General features: G+C 41.2%; 1 long non-coding RNA gene across 1 annotated transcript in view; it reads right to left on the reverse strand.

Annotated features, from left to right (window-relative positions):
• Positions 1–21,555, reverse strand: part of LOC130679130 (uncharacterized) — a 144,475-nt gene extending 122,920 nt beyond the window's left edge. Inside the window, exon 1 of the long non-coding RNA XR_008992121.1 lies at positions 21,340–21,555. This is a non-coding gene — a long non-coding RNA (uncharacterized LOC130679130). The remainder of the gene's footprint in view (positions 1–21,339) is intronic.
• Between the last annotated feature and the right edge of the window lie 1,246 nt (positions 21,556–22,801).

Genomic DNA, 22,801 nt, shown 5'->3' on the forward strand with positions numbered 1-22,801 from the left:
CAGACAAGTCAGTTTCGACCACAGTTCTCTGTCATTTCTGACTATGTGACTTTTACCTAGTTTTGTAACTTCTCTAAGCCCCAGTCTTCATATCTAAGAAATGGGATCACTAATTGTATCTCTTTCATAAGATTATTCTTAAGACTGAAATGCTGCATGTAATTGTTCAACACAGTGCCTGGCTCTCTAATGGTAAATCCTCAGGAAATGAAATTATTAACATTTTGGAGATGTTTGGATATGCTAATCAACACGCACACACACACCCCCCACACACACACATACAGAGAGGTTCCTGCATTTTTTCATATTCTCCCCTCCCTCAACTACTTTTTCCAAATAGAGATTTGCTAAAATAAATTGAAATGGGCAAAGAATATAAGGCACAATTTATACTAGAAATATCTGCAATTACTAACTCTGAATTAAACATATCCCTTCATGAATAATGAAGCAGAAATAGGCCAAAGGAAAAATGAGATAAGATCTTAAATCCATGTATTTTTAATTGCTTCATTATCTAAAATTTGCTATGAATAGCAGTGGATACAGTTTGCTGTTTAAGGCACAAAAAGAAATAAGAATTTTCAGCCAAATCACAAAAGGCTATCAAAAATTAATTTTGTGTGCTGTGATCACTGAAAATGTAAGTGATTTTGAGGCAGAGTGACATTAAAAAATGCCATTTATATGCTAATAATAAACGAATCATATTTTTTTTCATTTCGATGCAAAATAAATTTTATTTTCATTTTAATGAACTGTAATGAATTATAAGCTTTTTCTTTTTATCTTTGGTAAAAGTTTAGGACAGATAGCAGAAGGTCAACAGATGCTAGAAGAGGTCTGAGAGGGAGTGAAAATGGGACAGGTCCTTTCACATGGTACTAATCTCCTAAACTAAATAGGACCATTTGAAGTTGTGGTGGATTTGCTCTAGGTTTCTAGAGATTTCCAAAAGTCAGATTTACATCAGAGATGGCAAACTACTCCTTGATACTATATTAGAAAAAGGTATCTTTGAACTTTATTTATTAGTCATCCTTTTTTTTTCTTCCAGGGAATGACATTCATATTCTAGAATTTAAAAGAACACAGTCAGTTATGTGATTTTTGGCATGCATGCCACTCTCTGAAGAGTATTTTCAACAATAAATTTTATTCTTTATTGAAGTCTTACACAAAATGTCAGACACTTTGCTATGTATTTTATCCTTTCTTCTATCTAATCCTCATGACAGTTCTCAGAAGTTAGTGTTCTTATAATCCCCATTTTGCAGATGAGAAACTTGAAACTCAAAGAGGGTAAGCAATTTCCCCAAGATTTCACAGGTTGCAAATTGCGGAGCACAGATCTGAACTCATAGCTCTCCGTGAGTTAAGTGCTATACGTTTATTTATGTATCCTGTCAATACCTTTTTTGAAAAAAAAGGAAATAGAAGGATATTAACATTTAACCCAAACAAATGAAATTAAAATGGTGATATTTCACTCAGCGAGAAAAATGCTTGTGGGGAGGACAGAAAGAAAGACACTGGGGTGCCCTAGGATATCATAGCCCATTCTGCCTCCAGGATGCAGATAGCTGGTGAATACCTCACCCATGTCCTGGCTAGGCTTACAGCCCAGTTATGTCATCAAATCTCAAAGGCTGAAATGCTTGAGGCTTCCAGACATGCATGTCAGGGCTTTGGTGAAAAATACCCAGGGCTATGCTGGGCTGAGATGCCATTTGTTTTTACTGAGAGTCTGACATTATTCTCTGATATCTGGCTTCTTTGAAGTGAGGAGCCAAGCTTCCAAATTCATTTCTGTGTCCCCCTCATTCCTTACTCTTAGATCTTGGGTTGCCTTTGCCTGACATGATTGTAGAAGTTAATTCTCTTTGACCAGGGTCTCTTACAATGGGACCTTGTGAGTTATGGAGCAGTAATTCACCCCTTCAGATCTAGTGGACCCAAGGCCACAGGCCAGCTCCTATTAAACAGAAAGGTCTGAATTATTATCCTGTAATTCACCTCTTAGAAGCGTCTTAATTCAATTACACTATGGCCCTGAATGACTATTAAAAGAAATAGAAAGAGGGTTCTGGGTATTTTTTGTTACCAACTAAAGTAATTTTCAGGGCCAGAGTTCTTCCTCTAAAGTCGTTAGAAAGAAAATTAAACAGAAAGATGAAAGACAAGAGCCTCCTATCACTGGCGGCACCACACTGTAGACAATCAATCGTGTTTTAACCAATGCAAACATGGCCGGGACCACAGCAAGCAAGCATCTTTTCTGTGACCAAATAAATCCCTTTGATTTCTATCTTCCCTCCCCTCTCTTTTTTGAATTGTTCTACTAATAAGTTTGAGTTAAAACAAGTGCTCAATTCTGTTTTAATCAATTCTATTGAATAAATGCAGATGGCTAAATCTTGGTAACATGACTAATTTCAATAGAAGCAACTATAATCCAAGTTAGGCAAAAAAAGACAAAGAACTTGAGATTCCTTTATGTCTTCCTTTGGGTTCAATCAGAAGCAGACTCTGAGATAAGGATTCATACAAGCACAGTTGATGGAGGAGCCAAAGTAGGGAAGCTGTGGGATTGGGAAGGGAAAGAAGCCAGTTGGGGTATCAAGCAAGTGACTCCTGAGAGCAACAGAGGCTGGTCCTGCTGGGGAACCCCAGACAATGGTGGGGAACAGGAACCACCTAACGGTGGTGAGGGGATGGGGGTATTCACACCAGCTTCCTTCAAGGAGTGAAGAGGTGCTCAGGAACATGATAAATTGGACAATTTATTCCTCCTGTCCTCTAGGTTTCAGGAGTCTAGAATTCTCATTTGACCAACCAATGAACTTTGTTCCATTCCACCTTCATGGATATGGTCAAAAACTATCAAATGCTCTTCTGAAGTTCAGAAACATTCATCCCCAGTGCCAAACCATATCTATGGTCAAAAGGAGACATAGAAAAAAGCTCTCACTGACGCAGGTCCAAATTCTGTCATGTGATCACAAGAGGTTCTTACTAGTCACATGATCATGAGCAGTCAACTTCTCTGAGACTTGGGTTTCTCACCTGGACATGGAGGCAATCTCTCCCAAGGTGTTGTGAGAAACACCAATAAGGTCCACACCTCAGTAGGTTGCCCCACACACATGGCCACTACGAGGTTGTTGAGGTAGATGGCCCTTTGCTTTGGCAGCAGAGAAACCATTTCTTCTGAATTGGTCACATCTTGGATTCACCACCCCTTCCTTCTTGGCCTGGCCCCTCTCTAACTTTCTGGACCAATTTACTCTCATAGGCAGAAAGCAGATGGCTCCCAGGAATCTAAACAGAGATCACCATCTGATAATCCACAAACCATATCTGGGCAATATATATGTGTTAGAGAAATCCTGCAGGATATATTAAAACTAACAAAAGTATTTAAAATTTCAGATCTCTACTGAAATCAAAAGATCCTGCCACTCTGGATCCAACTGCCCTCTGCAGTATTGGCTAGACATGATGGACAGATACTCCTGGCCTGGGGGAGCCCCTCCAGTTCGTCCTAGTTCCCAGCACTGTCTTTTTTAATGACCTGCTTCATGCCTGGCCTCTGGAGGCATTTTTGAGCTTACTGTTCTAGTTCTTCTGACCAAAAACAGTTGCTCTAAACATACTCTTGCATAACAAATGTCTCTTCAAAACGTTTTCCCTTGCAACTCATTTTAATGAGGAAAAGACTATTGAAATGTGGGTCATTCAATCAGCTATGAATACAGGATGCAAACCAGTGGACATTGCTGCTGCTTAGACCATATCAACGATTCTGGTTTGGAATAGGAAATTGTGTTTCTACCAGCAAGAACTGAGAATCAGGCTGGGGAGTCATTCAGACTAAAGGAATGAATAGGCACAAACCTACTACTCTCAAGTGTACCACCCACAGAGATGAGATAACACAGGCACTAATGTTTTGGTCTAATAGCCTTGTAATTGGCTGATCACCATCTGCCTCTTGTGAACAGGGCATCTTTTGTACCTGGGGTGGTTGCAGACATGGAAATGAGGGGCTGTGGGTGGTGATTATTTAATGAGAAGAAGTGTTGGGCATGTGGTGGAATATCACTTCTGCTGAAGCAGAAAGAAAATGGGTAGGCATTTTGGGGAGGTCTGGAGGGAAGAGAGCCATCCCTAAGCCCATCTGCTCCTTTGTAGAAACTTCCTGACCTCATCAACAGACTCCATCCAAAGGCCTGTTCCGTTTAGCACAGGGTTTCCCAACCTCTGCATTATGGACATTTGGGGATGGGCCATGCTTTGCTGTTTGGGGCTGCCTTGTGCATGCAGACATTGGGCAGCATCCTTGGCCTCTCTCCCCACTGCGTGCTGTCTACCAGTAGCATCCTCTCCTCGTATGTGAAACCACAAGTATCTCCAGATATTGCCAGTGTCCCATGGGAGGCATAATCACTTCCAGTAGTGAACCACTGGCTTTAGCCTGTGCAGTGTTTATTTTTTTCAAACAGCAGAGTGTCTTTAAAAGTTAAGGAATATTGCTTTAAATTCTAGTTTCTGGTCTATGAAAAGCTCAGATGAGTTGGCAACACTTAGGTGAGCCCCTTCCTTGTATGTCTTGGCCTCTGTTCCCTGCTAACCCCATCTCCTATACTCCTGCCCCCTACAAATTCCTCTTTTCTACCCATTCCTCTCTGATCCCAAAGCTTCCTCTCCAGACACACTCCTACCTCAGAGCCTTTGCACTGGCTCTTCCCTCTACCTAGAAAATTTTTCCCCAGATATTGGCATGGCCTGCTCCTCACTTCCTGCATGTCTTCACTCACATATTACCTTCTTGATAGAGGTCTTCTCTGGCCACTCTACCTAAAATTTTAACACTTTTCTCCCCAAACTTCCCTATCCCCATTTCTGATTTTATTTTTTCCTCCTTTAACATTTATCTAACAGGCTGTGTAAACATCTGTCTTTACCTAAAATTTTGATATTTTATTCACCATGGATATTTTGCATTAAATTTTTTGTTTAAATATTGCATTAAAATGTTATTATATTGATTAGTGAGTTTTCGGCACCCTCCCCTAATTTTGCAACCAAGTGTCAGTGCCTCATTTGTTTCAGTCTAGTCCTGGCACCATTATGTATGTTTACTTTTTTGTCTTGTTTATTATTTGTCTACCTCCAGTACAATGTAAGCTCCATGAGAACAAGGCTTATTTGCCTATGTGGCACACTGCATTAGATTCATGCCTGGTAGATAGCATGTATGTGATACATAATTAGCACAGAGTAGGTGTCCTTTATGTGTTTAAAACAATGAATGAATGAAAGAATTTAGGAATAAAACTGGGATGCTGAATCTCAGCTCTAATTCAGTGCTGCTTGGCAGAAATTCATCCATTCATTCATTAATAGAAGGGAGAGAGAGGGCATTTCAGACAGAGAGTATAGCATGTGCAAAGGCCCTGCAGTAGGAAGGAATAATGAGCAAACAGCAAGCAATGGAGCTGAACTGCAGAGTACAAGCTGAGAGAAAGGTGTGATGGAGATGAAAAAGTAGGCCAACAATAGTTCACACGTGAGTGTGAGAAGCATCCTGAACTTTATCCATGCAGCCTGAGAAGGGGAACCATCTATCTTCAGCCTGGATTCTGAGAATCAAAGCTACATCTTACTGTCCACTTGAACATGACTGTGCGCTATTCCTCTGATTTCATCTGCATGGCGTTCTTTTTCCAAAAGTCTCCTGCCCAGACAAATGATATGATACTCGGAATTATAAGAACTTGAGAAAGACCTATAAGCTCTCCAAGGAAAACACTGACAGCTTATACTCTAAATATTTTTTACCCCTTACCTCAAAATCAACACAAACTTTGGTGTGTCCAACAATCCTGAACTGTTGCATCACAATCCTTACCCAGTTCTAACTGAGACCCCACTTCAAACTTCTGATTCTCATTAAATTCTGACTTTACCTTTTCCCCATATGAGACACGGCCATTGCATTGCAAGCTAATGTTCTTTTACCATCATAAGCAATAAACCCATTTCTGTCTTATCAGCAAGTTATGCTGGCGATACTAAGTGGATGCTTCAGACTGGAACCATGGAGGGAATCTGAGCAGGGAAGTGACAAATACACGTCACAAGTCTGACATAAAGTCCAGAGAACGTCTAGAAATAGAATATGACTTGCAAATAGCACCTGGTTTTTCTTGGTTACCCTTAAGCTATCTAGACAACTGAGAAAGAGCAGACAAAGCCAGTGAAAGACAAAGAAAACAAAACCCACACTGGAGGCCTTGGTAAAGGAAAGCAAATCCTGCAAGAATACCACCCACCCACTGTCATGCTTTTCTCCAGCTCAGTCCAGGCTGTGAACTCCTTAGAGATGTTTTTAAGTCCCTGTCTCAACATATATGCTGGAAATTGCACAGGTTTTAGTTTTGTCTTTAATCAAGTGAAATTGCACCATAAGTTTGCTTAGTCATTAAAATGATTCCATAGCAAATCTTGTCGACAAGAGCCATTTAAAGGGTTTTAATCGGTCTTAGTTGATCTCAAACAAGGGAGAGGTACAATATTTGCAGCAAGACAAGTGGGATGCCGATGCCCAAGCTTAAGCCTGAGCATCCTGCCTCCGTTGCTCTGAGAGCTCTTTCCACTCCACTTGTCTGCTTTCCACTTTTCCTGCTGTTCAGACTTAACCCATTTTCATATCCATCATCATGTCCAACTTAGCTTACACATACAATGTCACTTCAGAGGGTCTTAAGGCCTATGTGCATGTGTATGGATGGAGACAAGAAGGCAGAATCCATGAATGGGTGGTATTACCCTCATGGCAGGCAGATACACTCTTTGGATTTAGTTTTTAAAAGAATCATCATCCCTATGTGTCTTTTTCTCCTAGAAGATGCTATGCAATCCATGCAAATCCTATAAGGATTAGGGACCCCTGAGAGGACAGCATAGCCCAGAATGCATTGCTGGAACTGGAACATTAAGGTATCATCATGATTGAGTGTCCAGCCCAGTCCTTCTCTCCTAAATCTTAGTTTCAGACATCCATTCATGTCTGTATCTGTTAGAAAGCTTTTGCTGGCAATCACAGAAATCCCAATTGAGACTGGCTTAAATGATGGTAAGAAAAAGAAATGATAGGCTCAAAATGGAGTCACTTGTGTCATGCCCCTCATCAGCAAACTAAGCCTTAATACCTAACCTACTGGAGTTTCAGCCTCCCCCAGGCATGCAGCTTTTAACCAGTCAATCTGGAATTACCTGGTCAGCACTAGTGAGGTGATCTGCCTGCTAGACCCCCACCTTTCCCCAAAGGAAGTTGACCTTTCCTGAAACAATCCACTTTTTGCCAGAAACTTCCTTTTTTCCACCCCCTTCTGCCTTTAAAAGTCTTCCATTTCATACAGCTTCTCAGAGCTCTTTCCTATTTGCTAGATGGGATGGGGCCTGATTCACAAATTGTTGAATAAAGCCACTTAGATCTTCCAGTTTATTTAGCTGAATTTTGTCTTTTAACAACAATAAGGAAACTGTTTATTCAAACTGTCACTTAGATGTCTCAGCAGAATCTTTAACTGAATGTGTCAAAAAAAAGGCCTCATGGAGAGTCTGCAACATGCAGAGTGGTCAAGTGTGTGGATTCTGGGGCCAGACAGCATGGGTTTGAAATCCTGGCTCTGCCACTTAGCTTTGTGACCTTGGGAAAGTCCCTCACCCTCTGTGCCTTGGGGAGAATTATGGCCCCCCAGCTTCCTAGGATTGCTGGGAGCATTGTATGAATGGATGGTTGTAACCTGCTTAGACTGGGCTTAGTACCAGTGAGGTCCAGATGCTACTGAGTCCTATCTACCCCATGAGAGCCAGACCCAAACTTGAGCCTCCTCTCAATTTCTTCATCTCAGTAAATGGCATGTCTCTCCACCCAGACACTGAGACCAGACTGGGCTACATCCACCAGTGCCCAGTGCTTCTTTCTTAAAATATGTGTGGCAAATCCTGCCCAAAGTAATATACAGATTTAATGCAATCCCTATCAAACTACCAACAACATTCTTCAACAAACTGGAACAAATAGTTCAAAAATTCATATGGAACCATCAAAGACCCTGAATAGCCAAAGCAATCCTGAGAAGGAAGAATAAAGTGGGGGGGATCTTGCTCCCCAACTTCAAGCTCTACTACAAAGCCACAGTAATCAAGACAATTTGGTGCTGGCACAAGAACAGAGCCACAGACCAGTGGAGCAGAATAGAGACTCCAGATATTAACCCAAACATATACGGTCAATTAATATACGATAAAGGAGCCATGGACATACAATGGGGAAATGACAGTCTCTTCAACAGATGGTGCTGGCAAAACTGGACAGCTACATGTAAGGGAATGAAACTGGATCACTGTCTAATCCCATACACAAAAGTAAATTCGAAACGGATCAAAGACCTGAATGTAAGTCATGAAACCATAAAACTCCTAGAAAAAGACATAGGCAAAATTCTCTTGGATATAAACATGAACAACTTCTTCATGAACATATCTCCCTGGGCAAGGGAAACAAAAGCAAAAATGAACAAGTGGGACTATATCAAGCTGAAAAGCTTCTGTACAGCAAAGGACACCATCAACAGAACAAAAAGGTACCCTAGAGTATAGGAGAACATATTCATAAATGACAGATCCAATAAAGGGTTAACATCCAAAATATATAAAGAGCTCATGCACCTCAACAAACAAAAAGCAAGTAATCCAATTAAAAAATGGGCAGAGAAGCTGAACAGACAGTTCTCCAAAGAAGAAATTCATATGGCCAACAGACACATGAAAAGATGCTCCACATCGCTAGTCATCACAGAAATGCAAATTAAAACCACGAGATATCACCTCACACCAGTAAGGATCACCACCATCCAAAAGACAAACAACAACACATGTTGGCAAGGTTGTGGAGAAAGGGGAACCCTCCTACACTGCTGGTGGGAATGTAAATTAGTTCAACCATTGTTGAAGCAGTATGGAGGATCCTCAAAAAGCTCAAAATAGAAATACCATTTGACCCAGGAATTCCACTTCTAGGAATTTACCCTAAGAATGCAGCAGCCCAATTTGAAAAAGACAGATGTACCCCTATGTTTATCTCAGCACTATTTACAATAGCCAAGAAATGGAAGCAACCTAAGTGTCCATCAGTAGATGAATGGATAAAGAAGAGGTGGTGCATATACACAATGGAATATTATTCAGCCATAAGAAGAAAACAAATCCTACCATTTGAAACAACATGGATGGAGCTAGAGGGTATTATGCTCAGTGAAATAAGCCAGGTGGAGAAAGACAAGTATCAAATGATTTCACTCATATGTGGAGTATAAGAACAAAGAAAAACTGAAGGAACGAAACAGCAGCAGAATCACAGTACCCAAGAAAGGACTAACAGTTACCAAAGGGAAAGGGACTGGGGAGGATGGGTGGGAAGGGAGGGATAAGGGCAGGAAAAAGAAAGGAGGCATTACAATTAGCATGTATAATTAGCATGTGGGGGGGGCATGGGGAGGGCTGTGCAGCACGGTGAAGACAAGTAGTGATTCTACAGCATCTTGCTGCACTGACGGACAGTGACTGTGAGGCGGGGGGGACTGGGTGAGGGGGGGATCCTAGTAAACATAATGTTCTTCATGTAACTGTAGATTAATGATAACAAAATAATTTTAAAAATATGTGTGGCAAATCCAATTCATACAGTTATTTGGTTATTATTACTTTAATGCCCATCTCTCTCTCCCACTCAACTCTTAGATCTAAGACAGTTGAGATTTTGCATGTCTTGTTCATTAGTGACTGGCACAAAGTAGTGAGTGAAGAATGAATGAATGAAGCCTTTGGAGGTTTCACAAACTGTTAGCAATTAGATACTTCCAAAAAGTTATGACAATTTAAATCAATAATGATACAGGGATGTGGTATTGTGATTTTTAATAAGAGGTATATATTCAGTCTCCAGTTTCTGGCACAGAGCTTCTGAGGCCCTTGAAATTTCCTAAGTGTTGAGAGCGATCAGGGTGTCTCAGTATGTTAATGGTGTGACTTTTGGAAAGTGCCTAAGAGTGGGGGCTGGTGCCAGGAGAACCTACCAATTGATTGGACTCTCAGTCCCACCCCCTGACCTCCTGAGAGGGGAGAGGGGTTGGACATGGGGTTCAATCACCAAAGTCAGTGAGTTAATCAATCATGACTATAGAAAGAAGACTCCACAAAACCCCAAAAGGATGGTGTTAAGAGAGCTTCCAGGATGGCAAACAGCAGCAGGTCTGGGAGAGTGGCATTCCTGAAGGAGGCTTGGAAGCTCCAGGCCCCTTCCCCGTACCTTGCCCTGTGCATCTCTTCCTTTATATCCTTTATAATAAACTGGTGATCTTGTAAGCAAAATGTTTCTCAGCTCTGTCAGCCCCTCTAGCAGATTAAACAAACCCAAGAAGGGGGACATGGGAACCTCTGATCTCTAGCCGGTTGGTCAAAAGTACAGGTAACGACCTGGCCCTGTGACTGGTGTCTAAAGTGGGTTTGGGGCAGTCTTGCAGGACCGAGAACTTGACCTGTGGGATCTGATGTAGACAGTGTCAGAACTGAGCTGACTTGTAGGACACCTAGCTGATGTCTAAGAATTGCTTTGTAGGTGTTGAACACACACACACATACTGGAATTGATGACCAGAACCCTTTCAGGGGGAGAAAAACATCATTCATTGCTTTGCTTGATGTCATAGTCAGAGGAGACAGAAAAGGGTTGTGTAGGTACAGCGGGGATCACCTTTTAGTCTGCCTGACTTTTCCTTCAGGATGGTGGGGGAAGCAATGCCTAAAAACATACCCTTGGAACTCTGATAGGTGGAGCTGGGAGTGTCTGGAGGAGAGGGAGAAAGGGCCTAGACTCCAAAAGAAAAAGGCTTCCTAGAAGGTGAGGCTTCATCATTCCGAGTCTTCAACTTTAAGCTCAGGCCCATTTTTCCAACTACCTTCTGTGTATCCAATCACATGTCCTTTGGGCTCTTGAAGCAAACAAGTCAACTGAATTCATCTGTTTCTCCCCCAAATCTCCTCTTTTTGTGTTTGTGACATGAACATCCACCTAATCACCTAACAGTAATCAAGGAAGTCATCCTTGATTCTCCCCTTTCTCTCAGGCTCCTCTTGTTCCACGCTTGCCCCATGGAAATTACACTGGAAATGAGAATAACAGTTCTTCATAAAATAGCTAGATGGGAAGAATAGATGGTGTGCTACAGAGCTTGGCCTAAGAGAGGGTCCCAAATGTGAGTTCCCTTCTCTTTCAGACAGAACACCCTGAGCTCACGGGCAGGGGTCCAACCAGCCACGAGAGTCTGTGCTATCATTAAAATGGGCACAGGAATAAAGACATCCTGGCCCAATTAAATTTATTTCCATTTACTTATAGAAATTAAAAGACATTCCCTGTCTAGACTGTATTTCCTTTACCTCCCTCAAGGCAAGCTACAGAAAAAAGATGGCATTGATGAGTTTTCTCTGTTTATCACATCTTCCTCAGCATCACAGAGCAATCCCTGGCTTGTGAAAAAGATAATCCAAGCCCACTTCATCAGTGCACACATTTTAAGGATGATGAGGACCAGTTTCCCTCTATGGAGACCCAACTGTCTTTTCAGGAATCTGTGGGTATTCAGGGAGTCCCTTACATTGTACCTTGCACATGATATCATGGGATGAAGTCCAACTCTTTAACACTGTCACAAATTCTACTTCTTGAGCCTTCTTTCTGTCTCTTTGGCCCTAACACATGCTGATCTTACCACACTGACCTCTACTTCTTCACTTCCCCAGCATGCTGTACAATCTGCCCTGCTACCTTTGTACAACCTTTCCTCTGCCTGTTGAGGCCCACTTTCCTGCAGACCTCACTTCATCCTGAGCCTTCACTGACCTTCCCACGGAGATCAGCTCCCTATTACACACTCTCAAGGGCTTGTGTACATCTGGTGTTAGAGTTATTTCTGTCATTCTTTCACTTATGTCTGTCTCTCCCACTAGGCTATATGTTTCTAAGGCCAGGAATCTTGCCAATATATTCCTAGAATCTAATACAGCATCAGGCACAACAATGGCACCCCCAAAATTTTTGTTTAATTATTACCCAGTGGTTCACTAAGCGCTGAACACACATAGATGAATCAGATACACACAACCTCTACACGCAAGAAACCCACAGACCAGTAAAGACAGGAATATGGAAATTGACATAGAAAGAGTGCCATTAAAATAAATAGGTAAAACTAAGGACTTTGCGATTTTTTCTCCCCAAGAGAATCAGAAAAAAGACAAAAATGGCAGATGAGCTAAACCTTGAAGGCTAGATTGGATATGGACCCACAGGGAAGAGAAAATGACAACACAGAGGAGGACGGAACAGTAAGTAAAGGCACAGCGGTGAGACCATGCACAGGGCTCAAACCAAGGCGAGATTTTAAGGTGCTATGGACAGTAATCTTGGCCACCTGAGCACAGAGTTTTATCACCCCAGAATGTTCCCAGAAGAAATGGAAGGTTTGAGAATAAGCATCAAAGCACCATTTTACCAATGGCTGCACCTGGTGACCTTTTGAAAAATAATTATGGGAAACCTCACTGACATGGCATAGGGAGGCCTGCAGAAGAAGCTGGCAGGCCCATCAATCCTTCTAAATTTCAGGTCCCATTGGAAGAGATTGATGCCATACTATTTTAGCTAACCTTCCACCTCCCTACAGCCCAGCCAATGAGAAGCCATGATACATGGGACCTCCAATTTACTCCAACAGATTTTGTGCTTAGAAACAGCCCTCCTAAATCAGCCCCTTCCTCTATAAAAGTGCTTCTCTCCTTTGTTCTCCCTGTGTGGCTTCCATCCTGCTGTAGCTGGCATGTCCCAGATTGTAATTCTCTACTGCTCCCAAATAAACCTGTTTTTGCTGGTGAGGTAAGTTTCAATTTTAAGGTTAACAACTTCAATCCAGAGTTCTGATAAAGCTGAGTTGGATCTCACTGCATAGGCTTGGAGCCCCTACCTCCCCACCTATACCTGAATCCAGCACCCAGATTTTCACCACCGTCTACGTGGCTGCAAGATGCCCTCACACTCAATGACCTGCACACTCAGGCCTTTTGTGACCAGGCTACCAGAAGAAATTGGTTTGACTTAGTTTGGGTCTGAGCTTTTAATGACAGTGTCCCCACCCATTAGTAAACAGCATCTCCTGCTCTGATAAATCCAGTTAGCATTCCATTCCCTCAAGGAGCGCTGAAGCAGGGGATAAGCAGAGAGGACAGAGGGGGGCAGGTAGGTGTAGGGAAAGGGAGCCAGGTGTAGGGAGAGACCCAATGGGCGCTACCATTCCCTACTTAGGGGAAATAATGGGAGACAGAGTTAACACTTTCTGTTTCTTCAGCCAGTTGCAACTTCCCCTCTTAGCTTGATTAGCTCTCATCTCTCATTACAACCTCAAAAGTCAGCACTGACTTATCCATCACCTCCAAAAGCTTCCTCCTGCCTCTTTTATTTCTTCATTTATACTTTTCTTTTGCGGCAAGACCACTTAACATAAGATCTACCTGCTTAGCAAATCTTTAAATGTGCAATGCAGTACTGTTAAATAGAAGCCTTGTGTTGTGTAGATCTCTAGAAATGTCATACCTCAAAAAATGTGGTTTTTAACAAAAAAATAAAACAAGCGTAGGACGGGCATAATTTGAAGTAGTTCTTTGGGCATAATGAGTGGCTCCTTCCCAAAGAAAGCTCCTCTTAGGGCTGAGACTCCGAGAACCTGACGCCTCTGGACTAGGACAAAGAGCTGTTGCCTTTGAGCTCCTTGTTTATGGGGCACAGAGAACACTTCCATCACGCAGAAGAGCAGCCAGTAGGGAAAGCGCAGAGCTGGCTTCTTTAAAACTGTCTACAGCAAGAGCTTTCATGCGGTCCACGGACCGTCCTCTCTCATCTGTTTCTGTCTTCAGGCCCGGATGAGCCCAGTGGCCTCTCAACGGTATAACTCGCTAGGCATGTTGGTCCTTGAAGCTGGTGAATTTCATACTCAGCCCCAACTCAGCCTGTTTTCTTACTCCTGCCCCACCTCCTAACCCACCCTTGTCCTTAGTCAAGCTTTCGTTTACTTGTGTCCCCATCTTTCACCATGACTGAAGTGAGGAGCCGAGTCTTGTTTCTCTGTCTAGTCTCTCCCATACATGCACAAAACTATTCCCACCAAGTTCTAATTATTTTGCACAATATAATGAAGTCCTAATTCTGCTACTTAGAGCTGATGACCTTGGGTAAGTTCCTTCACCTGAGCTTTCACAATCGGCCACTGCAGAGGGGCAGGAAGGGTGCCATCTCCTAGGACTGTGAAGATGTTAGGTGTGGAAAGGGTGCACAGAGAGAGAATAGTGAATTCGGTTGGTAATACTATTAGGCACTCAGCCTGTGTGTTTATCAAATGGCATAACTAACCGACCTCCCTCTTAGGGACTCTGTTCAGCAGTAAATGTATCGTGTGTAAATTTGGAGATGAGGATGGGGCAGGAGGAAGGGGAAGGCATATGGAAACCCCCAGGGTCCTTCACCTAAAGCCTGTCAAGAAGGAAAATTGTCAGCTTGAGTTTGGGGTTTAGAATAAGAAGAGTGAGCAGAAAGATAAACGGAGATGTGTCAGTCTTCTCCAAAATCTAGGGCATTAGCACATTTTCCTTTTAAAGTAAAATAGGTCAGCTAAGTGAAAGTGTGTGCTCAATCAGAGAGCCTCTGTGCGCTCCTGAGAGCTGAGTGTGGGGAGAAGAAGAGAGAGAGAAACCCGGCTGGGCAGCTCGGAAGGAGCCCCGGGCCCATGTCCCGACTGAGAGTCTCCTTGTGGGTGTTCGTACTGTCCATGTCTTCTCATGTGGGGATTATAATTGCCAGCCAGAGGAATCTATTGTTACTGCTTTGGTGTGTGTGTGTTTCCTGGTAAGGCATTCTGGTTAATAAATAGTGTCAAAGACATTTGGCTTCACACCTGGTTCTCCCCTCTTTCTGGGTGATTTTGGACAATTTACCTTTAATCTCTTTAAGCCTTGAGATCTTCACATGTGAGTTGGAGTCCAAAATTCCCTGCACTGGTAGGTTTTTGTGAATATAAAGTTATATATATAAAATGGTATATGCACAGAAGGTGCTACAAGTGAAAAGGCAGCTGCTGATAGTAACGGCAGTTAAATAGTAATACTGGTAGGAATAGTAGTTGTGGTGGTGGCGGACATAATACTCATAATAGTAGTAGTTAATGGTGGTATAGGAGTAGTACTAATGGTAATATTTTCTACTCTTTTCTAGCTTTATTCTCTCACTTATATATTTCTAGCATCTGAGACCATCTTATCAAGGAATCCTTGATAAACTCAATAATTTAGCACATAACAGGGACTCAACAGAATTATAATGTGTGTTACGAAAGTCCCTCATTACAACTGAGCATCATGTTAAGGGAACAAAGGAACACTGCTTCACTGTGTTTATCTTAGTTTATCTTAAACCTGAACTTAAACCTGAGTTTATCTTAAAAAGAAGCTGAGGCTGGTTACCAAAAAAAAAAATTCTTCTGTGGGCCTGGAGCTTATTTGCAAGTCTGCCTTAAACACCGTATCACCTCATCTTCCAGAGGGTAGCAATGACCTTGGCAAAAGTGTACGTGTTAGAGCAGAAGAGGTGCTCTAAGAAGAGTCCAAGAAGACAGAAGTGCTGAGTTCTTGAGTTTGAAATCCTCCCTGGCAGATAGCCACTAACTCTAGTCAAGCGTATCCACTCTTGGAAGACAATAAAACACTTTGAAAATCTGCCCTGCTGTTCAACTGTGATCTCAAATCATTTTCTTTTCCCATTGATTCGCTGTTCAAACTTCTGGGAAAACTAATTTGGAAGAAGGTCAGTGCTTTAAAAGGCTGAGGGGTTGGGGAGCATGCATTTCCTGCATATCTTGGTTTAAGCTGTTTGAAGACAATAAAGAGCTTTAGGAAGTTTTAATTTGTTTCCTTTCCACCAAAATCGCTTTCTGTATGGACACCACATGTGACCTCAGACCCAAACCTATTTATCAGTCTGTCTTTCCCATATGTCTCTGGGAGAGTAAGGTCAGCCACACCAGCTCTGGGGGCACTGCTGTTTAAATGAAGATCAGAATGGTGACTTCTGGGTGTATATAACCTTTGGCATCAGCAACCCTGCAGAACTGATTTTATTCCCTGCAGACACTGGTGGTAGAGTGTGGGCTGATCTGGAGACTGCAGGAAGTCTTGCGGCTAAAACCAGTGGGGTTTTTTTCCTCCAACTGGAATTTAAGAAAAGAGTGAGGATGTAGAGTGCTTTTGTAATGCCTTAATCAAGATCAAGTTCTGAGCCTCTGCTTGGGTCCCAGGAGCTCTGCCTGTCTGTCTCGGTCAGAGGTCATGTCACTGAAGGCTTCTGATTTCCCTCTGGGGGCAGTCAGCACAGGATAAACCCACTTCCAGCAAAGGGCATGCACCTGAGCCCAGAGCCCACTCCTTGGATCACAGCTCAGATCAGCTGTCCTGTTACCTGGAAATTTCTGCTTCTTTGACACCCTGAACTCTGAATCTAGGCTGCAAGAAATGTGGGGTATGCCTGAGCTAACTTCTCTGAGCTACATTTCTTGCCTACTTGACAGTAGTTCCCTACTTGATTCTTTCATCCTTAACATTCAATTGGAATTTGGCCTCTGTGATTGACTGTCTTTGTATTTCTTTCTGTATCTATTCATTTTCTTCCTTCTAGCTAGACTATTGGTCCAGGCTGTTTCTGTTCATCTCTGTCCCATTCAGCTTGCATCCTGGTGGCTCAGGACCCATAAGTTCATCACTTCTGAACAGCAACAGTGAGTGGTAGGAGACAGAAAGTTCCTGAAATGTCTGAGGGAAAATTCTATACCCAGCTAAACCATCAATCAAAGGGAGGTCTACAAAAAATACATTTTTACACATGGAAGGACATTTATCTCCCATGCACTCTTTCTTAGGAAGCTACGAATGGATGTACTCTACCAAAAGGAAGGAGTAAATAAAGAAAGAGGAAGAAACAGGATCTAAGGAACCCAACTTGACCAATGAGCAACAGTAACAATACTGAGTCCTGGAACAATATTGAGCTACAGACTTAAAGAGTAAACCATCCAATAAGAGTGGTCAGGAAGCTGTCATCAGGGACAAAGGATAAAACCTATAGTATGTTTGGGACTATGTCTGTATGTTTGGAAAATTGTTGACTGGTATTGACAGAGCAATTGGGGAATTCAGAACAAGAGAAATACAAATGGAGGAGACTAAATATAGTTCAGCCATGAACAATATTCACATAGTCATCATAATGTAAAGATAATTATTGATTTAACTAAGTATTATGAAACATAGCAAATTGAGAAAATGAAGAATGGAAGAAAAAATGAGGAAGTTGATTTCAGAGAGTTGAACTATCAACCATCATAACTAGAAGCCAAAAGAGAATTTCTGAAACTCGTGATTCCAGCAGCAGAGGTACAAGCGTAATATATAGACATATGGAAGGAGATATGCAAAGAAATAGCTATAAAAGAATGCATAGTTATTTCTAGAGAGCTAGACTATTTCACTATAGGCTTTTAAAGATTTAAAAAAATTTTTAACTATGTACATGTATTGTTTTAATAAAAATAAAAAAATAAAATGTAATGTTTGTTGTCAAAACCATAAAATGTAGAAAAAGTATAAAGGGAATGTAAAGCACTAATATTATCACAATCTTGTGTTAACCACTATTTATATTTTTCTGAATTTCCTTATATTCTTACATGCATTTTTAAAGAATTAATGGTTATATAATATTGCTGTTTTCTTATGTATCTTATCAAATACTATATTATGAGAATGTTCCTAAGTCATTTAAATTGTTTAAAATATTATATTAACATCTGCATTATGGTCCATTAGGTAGATTTATAATAATTTACCTAATCAGCCCCTTTTTATTGGACATTTAGGTTCTATCAAATTTTTCACTTAAAGTTTTTCAAAGTGCCATAGTGAACATTTTTGCACATAAACCTCTTTCCTCATCTCTGATTATTTCCTTAGAAGTGAAATTACTGGCTCAACAATGAGAAAAACAAGTATTTAATGAGCAAAAAGCAGTGAAATTGTTCTATGAACTTTAAAAAACCCTGCATAATTGTTATAGATTTTTTAAACACTACATTTAAAATATCTTCCTTAAAATGTTCATGCCCTGGGGCAACTCACATCTGCCAACTTTTAGGCAAAATGGCTAGACTGCAGTTGCAAAGGAATGCTTATTTAGACAATGACTTCTGTGCTGAGAAATTACTGAGAATAGTTAGCATCATTAAATGATTTGCCCTGAAGCTTTCCCAGCTTCTTTCCTCATAGATTATCCCCAGAGAATATCACTGATTTATCCAAATTTAGTGGCAGAGCTGGGACTGGAACCCTAGCTTTCTTCCTGATGCCCGGTCTCATGCACACCTGATTTGAAGAGATGAGTAAATACTTAACTCTTTTACTATCTTGACTAGTCACTGATATTTTAAAATGAGCTGATAAAATAGACATTTCACAGTCAGCCAAAGAGTTTCCAGAGACCCTGAACAATAAGTCTATGACTTTCTGAAAAGAAAAATGAGTCACTGCTAGAACAGGAATCTATGATTTCATCAAATACAAGGAAGAGAAAGAACTCAATTCTTATTTGGCTTGTAGAAGATCAATTAAAATTATCTGAAGTGGTAATTATCTGAAGAGAGAAAACTATATATTTCTTAGATGTCTTTTGTTTACATAATGACCTCAGATTCTTTCCTTATTTTTATTTATACAAATATTGTATGGTAGGTGGTATTATTTTTCCCCAAGTCTCACTTCTTTCTTGCTATGGATCACTGTCAATATAGTATACTTACCAGACCCACTGATGTGGGGCCCAGTAACATGACTGGCTTTGACCAGTGGAATGTGACCAAATGTGACAATATATGGGTTTAGAGCCTAGGATTTAACAGGCATTTGTGTTTTTTATCCCCCTTGAAATGCTGCCATTGTCCATGTCTAAGGCAGTATACGTAGAATAAACCTAAATTCAATTTGTATCCTTCTGAAGCATTGCTATCCCAGCCAACCCACAGACCAGTGAACAAAAAACAAAAAAACAGGTAAATTTATATAATAAGATACATAATTAGTAAATATTGTTGGAAAACGATGAAATTCTAAGGTTGTTTGTCATGCAGCATCGATGTAACAATAACTGACTAATATATATACCTTATATTTTGGGATCTTCCCACACTCTATGTTATTAGCATCATCCTCAGAAAGAGCTTGTGAGTGTTGCACAAAGGAGTAAGAGTGATTTTCTAAATTGTAAATCACATTAACAGAGTGTTTTTATAACATGTTTCATTTAATCCTCACAACAGAAAATGAAGTCCACAGAGATAATCTGACTCATATAAGGTCACACATTGACTACGATGTCAGGGCTGGGACTTGAACTCAGGTCAAATCAAATAAGTAAACACCCCTGCACATGTACAGCAAGTGATATAAGTGGTCCAGTGAAATTAGGCTGCTGAGATGTTGACATCTCCAGTGTTGCTAAGATTCTTGCCAGTTGGAGCGGAAAACAAGGAGAATGGCATGATGTGGTTAAAGAATTGGATTTTCATTGGTAGCCATTTTTTACATTCCTCTATATTCAAGGAACAATCTGACACGTCAATGTTATTTGAACAGCAAACCTTGCATTTCCTAGGGAGATTTTTCCTTCGTCACATCTTGGATACAGCTCTGTGGCCACATAAAATGTCGCAGTAAACAACTCAATATATATTTCAAACGTTAATTGCCTCCCCAGACCTTGGAATTTCTCACTGAGTTCACTCACAAGTTTTATTGAGGGCATAAAATTTATTGTGTTGACATACCCTTTAAAGTGCTGAATTCATCAAGGCCAAACCAAGCCTGGGTGACATTAGGGAGAGTGAGTCAAATTTTTTTTATTCAAAGTTTTGTTCCACACTTCTCTTTTACATCACAACCCAAATTAAGCCATTGGAGGGAAAAATAAATGCCAACATTTTTAAAAAAGAAATGCAATCATTTTTTTTCATGGCACAATCACGAACTGGAAGGAAGCCACACTATCTGTTCTGAAGAAGTCTGGACCTCAGCAGCCAAAGTGATGTGAGTCTGTGATGTGAAATGTCTCAGTATGGTGACCCAGAGTCAGAGAGTCCCCTGGAGATTCTCAGGTCAAATGATGAGCTTAAAGATTTTGCTGTGAGACTTTCAGATACTTTTAAAGAGAAGTTGATGGTTACATGATTCCCTAAATTGATGATTGTTCAAAAATTGACCTTTGAGAGGCTTTGCTTGCAACTCACATGCTCACATGCCTAACGAAGGGTGTTATCTTAAAACACAAATGACTCCAAAAGATAGAAGAAAGCCTAGCCTTCTGTGAAGGGCTTAGCAGATTAAATAGGGAAGTGGAAAGGGAATAAGATGCTTCTAGAATATGCATAAATGGTCCAATAAAATTAGGCTGTAAGATGTGGACAACAAATACCCTTCAAGGGGCTATAAAAACACCAGTGAAAAGTTAGAGTAGCAGAGAGGTTCCCAGCTCCCAGGGAGAGTAATGAGAAGGCACACGTCAATTCCATTCCCTTACTGAAACCCAAATGTTTAGTAAGAACTCTGAAGCCAGACTGCCTGGATTCAAATCCTGGTTCCTCCATTTACATGCTGCACTACTTTAAGCACATTCTTTCCTGTTTCTGTTTTTCATCTACAAAATGATGATATAATACTACCTTCTGCAGGGGGTTATAACAATGATGAAGTTAATGAAAGTAAAACACTTTAGTAAATGCTTTATGCATGCATATTATGATGGTGATATGCTAGAAACTGAGGTAAGGAAAAGGAATGAAATATTCAAGTTTCCTTGTGGAGTTTACATTCTATGATATAAATAATCCACTAACAATTATAATCCAGTGTGAAAAGGCCTGAAAGGCCATAATGGGGGTTGGCTATTTAGTCTAATAAAGAATATGTGTCTAGATACAATGGTATCTGCCCCACTCACCAGTAAAGAGAAGCAAACTCACACCGACCCATAGACAATCATACCAATGTGGCTCTATTTGATATCTATCGCTGCAGAACAAAATCACCTAAAACTTAGGTGTTAAAGCAACAAATATTAATTACCTCATAGTTTCTGGTGCTCAGGAACCTGGATGAACCTGAATGCACCCCTAGCTCAAGGTCACTCATGCACTGTCAGGGAAGCTGTCAGTCAGGGCTGCCATTTCATCTTGAGCGGATCCTTGTCCAAATCCATTTAGGTGGCTTTTAGCAGCCGACAGCCCTCAGTCCTCGCCATGGGGGTCTCTGCATAGACCTGCCTCATGAGATGGAAGCTAGCTTCACCTAAGATAAATGACCTAAGAGAAAGAGAGAGAAGTCAAGATAGAAGCCGCAGGCATTGTATAACCTAAACTTGGAAGTGGCAGGCCATCACTTCTGCCAAATTCTATTTGTTAGAAGTAAGTGTGTAAATCCAGCCAACATTTAAAGGGTAAGGATTGTACAAGGGTGTGAACACCAGAATTCAGGAATCCTGTCTACCATACTCTGTTGGATCATTAAGACTATTTGGAAGGAATTTAGCAAAAGAACAGGAAGGAAGGAAGTTAGGAATTCTGCTGGCCAATGTCCTTATCACAAACCACCAAGCTAAAACCAAAAAGAAAGAGAATTCAATCCATTAGTCAAGCCCCCACTTGAATGCCACCTTTTCAAATGAGCCTGTTTTGCAACCTTATTAGTGTTGTCTCCATTGCTCATTCTTTTAGGTTCTGAACACAATTCCAACATGTATGTGGGAGGCTGGGTTCTCCCTCCACATCATCAAGCAAGGCTCTGACACCAGCTGGGTGTTCTGGAATTCAACTTAAGTCTAAGAATACCTACTGGAGAGAGCATCAGATCCCCCAGTTTAGGGATTCAGTCCCATAAGACTGCCCCCACACACTCCACCTGCTAATCACAAGCCCAAGTGGTCACCTGCGCTTCTGACATACTGGCTGTAAATCAGAGGTTCCCCATGACCCCCACCTCCACCCCAGCTTCAACTAATTCGCTAGAGTGGCTCATAGAACTCAGGAAATCTGTTCACTCCCAAGATGGCTGGTTTATTATGAAGAATATTACAGAACACAAATCAATAGCCAGGTGAAGAGAAACACGGGGTGAGGTATGGAGAAATGGCACAGAGCTTCCATGCCCTCTCAGAGTGCGCTACCCTCCCCAGATCTCTATGTGTTGACCTTCTGGGTTTTTATGAGGTTTCGTGACATATGCATGATTGATTAACTCATTGGCCATTGGTAATTGATTCAACCTCCAGCTTCTCATCGAACTGCAGAGGTCACAGGGAAGGGACTGAAAGTTCCAACTGTTTGATCACATGCTTGGGTCCCCTGGCAATCAGCCCCCATCCCTAGTGCTTTCTAAAAGTCAACTCAACATAACAAAAGACCTCTGTTGCTCTCATCACTTAGGAAATTCCAAAGGTTTTTGGAGCTCTGATCCAGAAATGGGACAAAGACCAAATATACATTTATTATAAATCATAATATCACAGTCACTGTCCCATTATCTTGTTTGA

The sequence above is a fragment of the Manis pentadactyla genome, chromosome 10 (assembly GCF_030020395.1).
Source record: "Manis pentadactyla isolate mManPen7 chromosome 10, mManPen7.hap1, whole genome shotgun sequence".
Lineage (NCBI taxonomy): Eukaryota > Metazoa > Chordata > Mammalia > Pholidota > Manidae > Manis > Manis pentadactyla.